Here is a 12,696-nt window from a genome sequence, read left to right as displayed (position 1 = left end):
GGTGTAGGCACCTTCACCTCCCCTCCTGAGCTGTGCATGGTGCAGGTCGGCCCCAAATCAAAGTGAGGGCCATGAAACTATGATGGAGGAACTGAAAATCAGGTGAATGAAATTTCCCAATTCTGGGTTCTGGTCTCTCACCACGTTAGAAGGAGGGTCACTGTGCTGACAGATAACTTTTACAACTCATTCAAATCTCAGGCCGAGACTCTTGTCATTAGTGACCAGACTGTGATATCTTTACTTGTGTGGATTTGTACTTTGCACTGAGAATAGTTCCACTGACGTCAGTGGAGCTACTTGTGGGGTAAGATACAACTCAACTGATATGTCTACACTAGAGTTTTATCTCTAGTTGATTGCCAGTTAACTCGAGTTGCCTAACACCCTTGTACATACCAGTCTGGATATTCCTGGAACAAACATTTGGGGACACTAATGTTCATGGTTTCCCTAGAACATTCTGGGTTAGGATGTTTTTACACCCACTTTGCACTGGTGTACATGGTGCAGGGCAGCAAGAGAATCAGGCCTATTGACTTCAGGGGACTATTCAAGTGAGTAAAGTTATGGCACGTGTGTTGTCAGGATCTGATCCCATGTTGGGGTCTCTGAGGAAGCAAATATAGTCAGTTTTGACCTGAGATGTTTTGTTTTTTGTTCTAGTTATAAAGTCTGGGTCTGTTCTCTGCAGTGTTCCCCTTAAAGAATCTGAATGTAATTGTTTTTTGGCTTGTTGCTGCTGCCCATAAATCAGTCTCAAAACAAATGCTATTTCCAGAGAGGGCTTGAATAATTTATTAGCTGCCTAAAGTTCCCAGCGATGTGTCTGTGCATGGTCAGCTTAATTGGACAGAATTTTCATTAAAAATAGCAGTGGGCGGGGGCATCAATATTTCTGTCAACTGTCTTCCCCAGATGTGTTCTCTCTCACTTGCTGCCCGTCCTTTACATGCTCGCAGATTGATGGCCTCTTTGTTTCAGAGGGCATGGAAGTGTACTCCTGGCCTCCTTCATTTACTTTGTCCAAATGCCCTGTTACGCTCAACAAACTGGGTGGCGAAGGGACATGCTAGAAGATGGGAGCAAAAAAGGACAGGCTTGCGGAGGACAGGGCTTAGCAAGGTCTGTGACTACAACAGCACACTCCCTTCCAAAGCCTGGAATGGTACCCAAGATTCCTGAGTCTCAAAATTCCTCTGCTGGCCGCAAATGTCTGTGAAACCCACTGCAACGTGTGAGTCTCATCCTCTGTCACAAAGTTCCTCCTCTACCTTGGTGGGTCCTGCGCTTATTGGCGGATTTTGCTAGCCTCAGAGATCCTTCTGTGTTGGATCAGGAGTTGGGAGGTTTTGTGGGGAACCCGGGCCCACCCTCTACCCCAGGTTCCAGCCCAGGGCCTGTGGACTGCGGCTGTCTAGAGTGCCTTCTGGAACAGCTACACGACAGCTACAATTCCCTAGGCTACTTCCCCATGGCCTCCTCCCAACACCTTCTTTGTCCTCACCACAGGACCGTCCTCCTGATGTCTGTTAATGCTTGTACTCCTCAGTCCTCCAGCAGCACATCCTCTCACTCCCAGCTCCTTACACACACCCTCACTCACTGGAGTGAGAGCCTTTTTATACCAGGTGTCCTGATTAGCCTTAATTAATTCTAGTAACTTCCCAATTGGCTGCAGGTGTCCTAATAGCCTGCCTGCCTTAATTAGTTCTAGAAAGTTCCGGAGGGTTCTGGAATAGTCCCTGTTATCTTACCCAGGGTAAAGGGATATGCTTAACCTGGAGCTAATGTATCTACCTTCGACCACTCTCTTGTAGCCATCTGGCCTGCCCCTGTCACACCTCCTATAGTGAGACCTGCTCTAGAGGTGAATCCGGGCTGTGTAGTGATGGAGACTGTTGGACAAGAATCCTACCTCATTTGTTGCAGAAGTTGGAAGATCTGTAAATAAATGATTGAGGCAGGGAACTGCAGGAATAGAAAGGGTGGTTTCATGGTTCAGACTGTTGAATGTTATCCTGGAGAATTGGTCCCTGCATCTGCCACAGAGTTCTTATGCGATGCTGGGCAAGTCACTTAAACCAAACTTTTTACAGATGGCCACTAATTGTGTTGCATGTTCCTCATTTTCTGGGTACCCAGTTTGACACTCTGGCGTCTCATGTACAGGAGTGCTGAGCACTCACAGCTGCAGATGGAGTTAGTGAGAGCTGTGTTCTGAACATATAAAGAGCTACATAATGCTAAGTACTTTGAAAAATCAGGATCTGGGAGTCTCATATTGGAGCCCAGAATTAGTGGACACTTCTGACATGAATAACTTTATGCCTCAGTTCCCCCTCTGTAAGCTGAGGATAAGACTACCATGAGCACCATTGAAAAGCCCATGGGGGAAGTTAATTCTGTATTCAGTGCAGGGTTTAGAAAATGTGCAGTACATGTGGCATGGGTCCAAACACTGAATGATGAGGATAAAAATAAATATGAAATAGCTTCCTATTAAGTGAACACGATGCACCCTCTGCACTGAATGAGGCAGGAATCCTGTAGAAAAAATAGAATGTGATCACAAAATTAAAGACTGAATCATAATGTAATATGCACAAGGGGGTCGAATTAAGGTTTCACAGGCAATCTTAATTCTAGCATTTCCTAACTTTTGAGGTGTCTATCTTTATCTTTATAAGTATAAAATAAACATGGAATTGGCATGAGCGGGAGGCTAAGTAAACACACCCTCATCTTCCGTAGGAAACACACAAACTTCTTACTGTGCTCCCATGTGTACAAATAAAATAATAAAACATTGTGGTTCTAAGTAAATCTAAACATTCTTTTCCCCTCTTCCATCACACAGGGTCAGTGAACGGAAACAGAGCCAAGCAGGGGTCTCTAACAGCTCTGGATTTAAGATTTCGTTCTGCCCTCAGTGTTTGGTACCTTTCAACAAAGTCGGTAGAGCTACACTGGTGTTTAACACTGTTTTAACAGTTAGTTCAGTATTTTGTAGGACTTGCCCAATTGTAAACAATAAGCCAATACATTTGGTGAAATTAGTTTCAGATGGGGAGCACAGTATAAAATGCAATAAGTGAAATGTTTGATCATGATCCAAGTTTGCAATTTACACTATAAATGAAACTGTTATGACTGTTGTTTTAAATAGTAAATTCTGTAACACTTGTTAAAACTGCAGTGACAATATGCTTACCCAGTGGACACATTGAACAAATAGCCCAACAGTATTTTTTTTGCAACCGGAAGAAACCCCAGACAGACTCGTTAACCGCTGGGGCTGATCAGCACAAAACTAAAATTGGTGCTAGACAGCCTAATATTAACGTGATGCATTTATTCCACATTCTGTTGGTCATTCTTTGCATTTCATATTGCACAGATCCATAGAGCATAACCATAATTAGCCTCTCCATGGGGATCTCCCCATGCCCAAAGGAGCAGGGGGTCAGCCATGTTCATGGTACCTTTCCTCTGCCTCCATTGATGTGGTCTCTATGGTCCCCCCCTTGGCAATACTGCATCCAGAATGCTCTATGTTCGCTGTGCTTCAAAGGATTAGGAATACCTAGGAGAACATGTGTGCTTTCCTGCCCTATGCAAACCAGAACGCTGGATTCCACTCACATCCATCTCTTTGCTCCAGGCTGCTGGGCAGATCTCTCTGAACTTAGGCAGATCTATGCTTCAGGTCTATCTTCCTGCAACTCAGATGCCTGTTGTGCACATTCTCCCCCCACCCCCCCAATCAATTGAGTGAGCAAGATGGCTTTATGATTACTTTAAATGGGCTGCATACGAAGACATTTGAAATGTGAGTGGCCTGTGGTTCTCTAACACAGTAATGTCCAAACACCTTGCAGATAAGGAAGACTCTCCCAAGGGAAATGGGGGAAGCCCTCTTAATTGATGGGTTTAACACAGGCTGGTTAAATTGCTAATAAATATACAACAGGGAAGGCTCCTGGACTGGAAGGGTCGGACTAGAAGACCTAGTAGGGCTTTGCCATGGCTAGGCTCTGTGACTATCAGTAGAAGTCACTATAGGCGAATGCTGACGCTCCCAGGCCCTTCCTGCAGGAGTAAAACTATGAGTGCTGTTGTGTGTTTTCTTCCTTACTCTCTTTGTTATTCTCTTCCCGCAGGTCTCTCCTTCTCCCTTCTTGTTACAGACATACAGATCTTTGTCATACAGCCAGGATCATAACTGAACTGTGTCATTGGATGGTTGGTATTCTGTGATTCTTTCAGCTCTCTCCTGGACAGATTTTCTGCTCCACCAGTGACCCAAACAGCAGCTGACATTTAACAAGCTAAGAACGCAGAAGGCTCAGGTAGAGTTTGGGGGATTTTCTTGACCTTTTTTACCAACAACTTACACAGAGGTGGGCATCCCCTCCTACTATATGCCAGGGAGTGATGGTTTCAGTGAGGACTCTTTCCTCGCCAGGTACTTTCTAACAGGACTGTCCCTTCCCTGCAATTGCTTCTTGAGTTCCAGGTCCTCTGGAGTCTTTTTTTTTTTTTTTTTTTTTTTGCCATATTCGCCTTCCTTTTTCCTAAACCCTTTTTGTCTCTCTCATTTATTAAACACCTGGGGCCAAATCCATTCCTGATGTAACCCCCAAGAGGTCAATGGAGTTCCAGCAGAACGCAATCTGCCTGATCTCTGGTGTTCATACACATGGCTGCTGGTGTAAACCTGCATGTTTATAATAATGGTGTGTCTTGTGGGCCAGACCATGAAACCTCAGTGCCCATGGATGAACCGTTACTCCCATGACTAGTCCCATGGAAGTGTCAGTAACAGCATTTCACAGTCTGGCCATAGGCATTGTTTATTATTATTTTTAGTATTTATTATTGTGTGGTGTTTGAGCTGTTGGGATTTTGTGTCTTTCTTTGGTGGGCTTCCTGGGTATTCTGTTAACTATTGCAGTGCGCTTGAAGTGCTTTGAAGAGAGGGCACTGAATAATGGATTTATGATAACTATTTTATTGTTGGTATCACATTCATATGCCAGCAGACATGCATTTAAACACACATCCATGGTCATGCATCCAGGCTTGTTTATATATCACCAGAGAAATACAATGCACTCATGTTGGAAACACGTGAGTCAAATTCTCTCCTCCTGGCTTGACTCCCTCAACTCTGTTGGGAACAAAGAATGGTGAAACCTGCAGTAGGGAATATGAACTATTGGTGTACCTTTTTAGGCTTGTCATTTTCTTACTGACTGTAAAGTCAGATCTGTACTAAAAGGGGTGTTGAGAAGAGTGGTGACATCTTTGTGAGTGCCACAGGTGACTGTAAAAGTGGTTGAGAGAACAAGTCCTTATCTGCCCATATCTCACATGCAGTTACATAAGAGCATAAGAGTGGCCATGCTGGGTCAGACCAGTGGGCAATCTAGTCCAGTATCCTGTCTTCTGAAAATGGCCAATGCCAGATGATTCAGAGGGAATGTACAGAACAGGGCAGTTATTGAGTGATCCCTCTCCTGTCGCTCATTCCCAGCTTCTGGCAGTCAGAGGTTTAGGGACACCCAGAGCATGGGGTTGCATCCCTGACCATCCAGGAACGTATCTTATTCTTTTCTGAACCCAGTTATACTTTTGGCCTTCATAACATTCTCTGGCAACGAATTCCTCTGGCTGACTGTGTGTTGTGTGAAGAAATACTTCCTTTTGTTTGTTTTAAACCTGTTGCCTATTAATTTCATGCGGTGACCCCCTAGCTCTTGCGTTATGAGATGGGGTAAATAACACTTCCTTATTCACTGTCTCCACACCAGTCATGGTTCTGTAGACCTCATGATACAGTTTGAAAAACAGAAGGAAAGGGTGAATTGGAAGCTGCTCCTGAATGCAATAATCTACAGAAATGGATTTATAGGGATTTTCTGGGCTTCAGAAACTCAGCCAGCCTATAAAGAGAGGCCAGCATGCATGAGGATGATTAGAAAGCACAAAAGAACAGAACAAAGAGGATACTAACTGTTTGTAGCTGGGCCTTTGGAGAGTGTGGTGTTAAGGTATTTCTCTGAGCAGGACAGTGAAAATAAAATGGTAAAGAGCTGACAGATCCTACTCTTTCTCTTACCAGAGCAGGTTTGTTCTTACGGTGGATTTTCTGGTGGTCTTGACATTTTAAATGTCAAAGCAATCGGGTTGCCCCAACCTCCTGCTCTAGATGAATCATCTCACTGTCAGGAAACTTTCCTGCTATTCAGCCTAAATTTACCTTTTCTTAATTGCAGCCCATTACTTCTACTTATAGCCCCTTGGAGATCCCTAAATAATTTTTCCTACTCCTATGGGAAGAGCCAATCAAGGATAAAATAGTTGTTTTATTGTGTGCTACAGTTTGAAGGAAGCTCACTCCGGCCCTCTCCCCCATCACACTAGGAGACTAAATATGGCTTGGATTATTCAGGCTGAATACTTAGATTTCAGGAAGCCATTCATGCATTTCTAGCCAGCTTGGCTTCATGCAAAGTTGCTGTCACTAATTAATCAAAGAGAGATTCCAGTTGTGTTCTCTGCTCTGGAATCAGGCTGCTTTGACCTGACATAGCCATGAAAAAATAAGGTGATGTTCTCCCCCCTCACATTCCCTCCTCCCCAGGAAAGGTCCTTCTCTCTAAATTAGGGTTACCAGACATCCTGGTTTTATTGGGACCATCCTGATATTAGGGACTTGTCTTGTCTTATATAGAAAACTATGCACCCTTACCCCCAGGGGAAAAAAAAAGTCCTGATTTTCCCTATTTGCTATCTGGTCACCCTTGCCTAAATGGAATTCAGGTATAATGCAAGGAAACCCAAATAAACTAGGTGAGCAATAAAATGTGTCTAGTATCAGAGGGGTAGCTGTGTTAGTCTGGATTGGTAAAAAGCAACAGAGTCCTTTGGCACCTTATAGACTAACAGACATATTGGAGCATGAGCTTTTGTGGGTGATGTGACAAAGTTCCTCCTCTATCTTGGTGGGTCCTGCGCTTATTGGCAGATTTGCTTGCCTCACAGATTCACCCTGTGGGTTGGGAAACAGCCCAGAGACCTTCACCTCTAGTAGAAGCCACAGTCCAGGTCAATTCCTCCTGTGTTTGATCAGGAGCTGGGAGGTCTGGGGGGAACCCAGGCCCGCCTTCTACTCTGGGTTCCAGCCCAGGGCCCTGTGGATTGCAGCTGTCTAGAGTGCCTCCTGGAACAGTTGTGCAACAGCTACAATGCCCTGAGCTACTTCCCCGTGGCCTCCTCCCAACACCTTTGTCCTCACCACCAGACCTTCCTCCTGATGTCTGATAATGCTTGTACTTCTCAGTCCTCCAGTAGTATGTCTACTCACTCTCAGCTTCTTGCTCCCAGTCCCTCACACGCACTTCCTCTGGCCTGACTGGAGTGAGCCCTTTTATAGCATCTTGGTAGTCCATCGATCCGATGATGATGATGATGATGATGTTTGATGATTTGCACAGGACCTGTGCGTGAAAGCTTTTTAAGTGGTAGAGCCGTTGCACGGGAGCAATCCCACTCTCTCGACCTTAGAAGCCAGACACCAATGGTACGAAAAATCGTCACGACTGGTAACTTCTTTGGTTGCAGTGGATGGCCTTGACGTCTTTTGTGCCTCGTCAAGCCCTTCGCTTTCCACAAAGCGTTGCAGAACCGCCTTCTTGGCCGTTGGATCTTAGTGATCTCTTTCGCCCAGTCCACCGGAGCTGATGTCGCATGCAGGGTAGGCATATCCCTAATTCACTGAGGGTTTGAGTCCCATCAGTTACACTCACCTGGTTTGGCCGGCCTGTCGAAGCCGTTGCCCAGGGTGTGGCCGCTGTGCATGCTGCAGCTACTTGGAGCCACAGGTGAGAGCTGAGTGACAGGTGGGGACCAAAGTGGATGGACTACCCCTGAAGGGGTACAACAAGTCCCCCCATCAGAAGTACTACCTCTCCCTGGGCACCCCATACACCCCTCTATAGCATCAGAGAGGCCTTAATTAGAGTCAGTTGCTTAACTGCCTCACCTGACTCTTAGCAGGTTAATTGGAGTCAGGTGTTTTCATTATCCTGGAGCAGCCCCTGCTCTGGTCACTCAAGGAACAGATGCCTGCTTCTCCAGTGGCCAGTAGTGTATCTCCCTTCTACTACTCTGCTGTTCCCAACTGGCCTGGGTCTATCATCACAGTGAAGACCCATTTCGTCAGATGCATGTGGTGGAAATTTCCAGAGACAGGTATAAATATGCAGGCAAGAATCAGTCTAGAGAGAACGAGGTTAGTTCAATCAGGGAGGATGAGACCCTCTTCTAGCAGTTGAGGTGTGAACACCAAGGGAGGAGAAACTGCTTTTGTAGTTGGCAAGCCATTCACAGTCTTTGTTTATTCCTGAGCTGATGGTATCAAATTTGCAAATGAACTGAAGTTCAGCAGTTTCTCTTTGGAGGCTGGTCCTGAAGTTTTTTTTGCTGCAGGATGGCCACCTTTACATCTGCTATTGTGTGTCCAGGGAGATTGAAATGTTCTCCTACAGGTTTTTGTATATTGCCATTCCTGATATCTGACTTGTGTCCATTTATCCTTTTACGTAGGGATTGTCCAGTTTGGCCGATGTACATAGCAGAGGGGCATTGCTGGCACATGATGGCGTATATTACATTGGTGGACGTACAGGTGAATGAACCAGTGATGTTGTGGCTGATCTGGTTGGGGCCTGTGATGGTGTCGCTGGTGTAAATATGTGGGCAGAGTTGGCATTGAGGTTTGTTGCATGGATTGGTTCCTGAGTTAGAGTTACAATGCGATGGGGATTTCACAAATGCTAGGTTATGTGATTGCTGGTGAGAACATGCTTAAGGTTGGCGGGTTGTCTGTGGGCGAGGACTGGCCTGCCTCCCAAGGCCTGTGAAAACAGCACATAAAATGTGGTGGCTGCTACTGTAATTTCATTACCGCAAGCTGGTACTTAAACTTGATTGCCAAATCTTTGTGCTACCCCTGTTGTAACCAAAACTGACAATGTTTTACATCTCAGGTGACTTCCTTTCCCTCTTGTTTCCTGGTATTACTCCTGTGGCTGAGGGGGGATGCTGGTTGCTATTGCGTTAGGTACAGGGCTCAGCAAGTTATGAATTGTGCCAGTCCAAATCTGTCATAAAATCCATGTCAGCGCTGGGTTTAGTTGAGAGGATTTACCCTTCTCAAGTTTTCTTTTCTGCTCATTCCCTCTGGGGTTTACTTGATTGATAAGCAGCACTGTCAGCCCCACTCTCAGAGAGGTGTCAAGAGTGAGGTGGTGGAATGAATTCTTTGACCCCCTGGTTAAAAACGGGTAGGAAATGAAAGCCTGGGTCTCCTATCACATTGTTTTTTGCACAGATGTAACTTCTTTGACTTGCGGGGCATGACGCCTGATTTACACAGGGGTGTGTGACAGGAGACTCAGGCCTTGTGCTTGGAAACCATGTTTAAACTCAGTTTAAAGCCCTGTAGCCTATTAGGCTGAAGGACTGGGTTCTAGACCTGTTAAAAGTTGGCACTAGGGATAGACTGTAACTGTGCCCCCATATCATCTATAGATTTTGGCAGCACAGGGTTTCAAAGGAGTTAGGGCATCATGATTAGGGCCCTACCAAATTCATGGTCCATTTTGGTCAATTTCACAGCCATAGGCTTTTAAAAATCCTCAATTTCATGGTTTCAGATATTTACATCTGAAATTTCACGGTGTTATAACCATGGGGGTCCTGACCCAAAAGAGGGTTGTAGGGGGGGTGGGGCGTAATATTGCCACCCCTACGTCTATGCTTCTGATGATGGAGGCACTGCCTTCCGAGCTGAGCAGCAGGCAGCGCAGATTAGAGGGGTGCATGGTATGGGGAGGATCACTTTTTGGGCAGGGGCAGGGACAGCTTTACAGGTGAGCAACTACCCAGGGTCCTGTGGTCTCCCTTCTCCCCCACCCCCCACAGCTGCCCAAAGCCTCTTCAACCCCTGAGCGCTGGGCCCAGAGCTGAGGGGGGTAGAAGTGTGGTGGGGGTGGCACTACAGGGACTAGCCACAGAGAATCTTGCAGCTGAGGGAGGTTCCCAGAGAGCAGCCCCTGTAAGAGAAGATGAAGTCCCATCCCTCCCAACCCTGCCAGGACTAGCAGCTGGAGCCCAGCACATGGTAGGAGCCCTGGCTGGGGGACCCCCAGTCCTGCCTCTCCCCAGCCGATTTCACAGTGGAGACCAGATTTCACGGTCCGTGACACGTTTTTCACAGCCGTGAATTTGGTAGGTCCCTATTCATGATTAAGTCCCCTCTATACGACCATGTATGTTGTAACCAGGTACCCAGACTCAATTATAGCTGCAGCATAGCTGGTGCCGGTGAGCTATTTCTAACAGGTTTGACTACTGCTGAGGCTAGCCCAGGTTTTGAAAACATGATTCTAACAGTCCAGCCCTACACACACTGAGTTGGGCAAGCCATGCTGTAACCCAGTTTAGCTGGAACTATGTTTAAACACAACCTCCAGACGCAGCTCACAGCCCAGGCTTGACAGGGCCTGTGTTTCATCCGCAGAGCTCACAATGCTCCAGCCTCGCACTCTGGCCTGTGAACTTCAGCCAGCATTGGGAGTCAGTGGAATCTCATGGAAAGAAATTCATCCCCCGACTCTAAACAGTGTCTCCTATACCTGCTAGAGTAAGATAACCTGGGTAGTGCACCCAGGAATGTTACCGACAGCCTGATGGGCTTTCCTTTGCATAATTAAATCTGAGGAGAAGGGAATGGGAGGGGTGTTTGGCGAAGAGAGGGAGTTGTCAGCATGTCCTGCCAGTGAAAAGAAGGGACTGAAATGAAAAAGTTCCTTCTGGCATGTGTAATCAAAAACCAATCACTGCTGTATATAACTTGCTGTTGTTTCTGTGCAAGTGTGAGCCAGGGGAGTGCAGGCTGCTTGGCTAAAGCACTGAGCCCCCGCCCCCAACTGTCCCACACTGAGAGGGAAGTGTGTGGAGGGGAGGATTAATCCACTGTCGCTGTGGATTAATACTGACAGGAGGGCTGGACTGCGACAAGATAGATGACAGGGTTACACGGCAATGCGTGAGAACCCTGCCCCTTTCAAGCTAGCACTGTTTTCCTTGCGTGACTGCTTTCCTTCTCTCCTCCAGCCGCTTCCACCTTGTGACGGCTCCCTTAACTCATTCTTATCCCTCCATGGGCGAGAGAGTGCACGGAAACGGGAGGAGTCAGGGGGCAAAAGGAGAAAATGTGGCCCAGGGTTTAGAAGTGGAACAAGATCCGAGACGCCTGCTTTGTTCGGAGGGCAGCTTCTTTTACAAGAGTGGTTTGGTATGTTAGCACCACTGTGAGCATATTACAGAGCACTGGAAGGGAGAACGAACTCCCCAATCCTACCTTCCAGCTGCACAGCGCTGTCAGAGAGCAGGAGCTCCCATGATCTCAGCCATCAATCAGGGCCTGATGGATCAGTTCATTAGGGTGGCCATATTACCCAAAGAGAGAACGGGACACCCTGAGGGCCCCCTCTCCCTGGATGCTATTGCCAGTTGCTGGAACCTGGAAGGCCCCCACATGCTGGAATGCTGCCTCCCCCCAGCCTTGCCTCCCCCCAGCCTTGCCTCCCCACCTGCGGGGGGCTGGCATCTCTGCTCGAACCTCCCTGCACCACACCTGACTCTTTTGACAAAAGTAGACATTTGTTTAGTTTGTTCTTACCAATTGATCAAGTCAGCAAGAGCAAATGGGACAAATGCCTCCTTTGGGGGAGGGGTGGTGTGTGGAGACAGCTGGGACAGGGCTTAAAAAGGGGACTGTCCCTGCCACAACTGGACGTACGTTCACCCTAGTTCATGTACCCACACTGCTAATGGCAGCAATTCAGCACTCAGGCTTTTAGCCTGTCACTCTAAATACAAACCAGCTGTACAGAAGGTGGCCTGCTACTACTCCCTGCCCTGCTAAGTTCTTCCCCTTCAAAGCTCCAGTGTACGTCTAGCTTTCACCTTAAAAATCCCCAGTGTGCTCCTTCTAAGTCCCCAAGCCCAGCTCTGCTCCTGCTGGGGCGGTCTCTCACAGGCACCCCCAAACTACCTCCCCTGCCCATCATTTCCCCTGAGGCCATTCTTCAGACTGGCCTTCCCCCAAGCCCTCTACAGGGCCCTGGCTCACTCTTCCCTCCACAGTGACCCCACCCTTACTCCCCCTGTCCATCAGCGTGAAGTGAGCTGAGGGGGGCAGTACAATATGTGAGGAATCAAATTACTTTTGTTCCATTTCTTGCTTGAAACCTTCAGGATTTGACAAATATATGAAAATAGTTGCTATGGTGGGAGGTTTTGTTTAAGATGGACATTTGTTTTTAAAGAGGTGGACTAATGCAGTCACAATAGATAAATAGCTCTGCTGGGAACACAGCAAAGCTGCTCAGAGCACAGGCCGAATAAAGCAGATACATACCAACTGAAAGCCCCTTGGTAATCACCAAATGTTGCCATTAGCTGATGGCTGGTGTGGGCTTGTACTCTGATGTGATTTGGTTGTCTCAATCTCATTCCTAGTGGACAAAACAAACAAAAAAAATGGAGCTATACCAATGTCCTAGAACTGGAAGGGACCTTGAAAGGTCATTGAGTCCAGCCCCCTGCCTTCACTAGCAG

General features: G+C 47.0%; 1 long non-coding RNA gene across 9 annotated transcripts in view; it reads left to right on the top strand.

The window, feature by feature from the left end:
* The window catches only part of LOC120402853, an 84,825-nt gene that overhangs the window by 49,304 nt on the left and 22,825 nt on the right, over positions 1 to 12,696 (top strand). For 8 of the 9 annotated variants that reach the window (XR_005597327.1, XR_005597326.1, XR_005597320.1 and 5 more), the window contains 4 exons: positions 4,164 to 4,352; positions 8,614 to 8,695; positions 10,592 to 10,714; positions 11,188 to 11,368. This is a non-coding gene — a long non-coding RNA (uncharacterized LOC120402853). The remainder of the gene's footprint in view (positions 1 to 4,163; positions 4,353 to 8,613; positions 8,696 to 10,591; positions 10,715 to 11,187; positions 11,369 to 12,696) is intronic. The other variant, XR_005597322.1, reaches the window with a different exon arrangement.

The sequence above is a fragment of the Mauremys reevesii genome, linkage group 4 (genome assembly GCF_016161935.1).
Source record: "Mauremys reevesii isolate NIE-2019 linkage group 4, ASM1616193v1, whole genome shotgun sequence".
Lineage (NCBI taxonomy): Eukaryota > Metazoa > Chordata > Testudines > Geoemydidae > Mauremys > Mauremys reevesii.
This window is presented reverse-complemented; position numbering and strand designations above follow the sequence as displayed.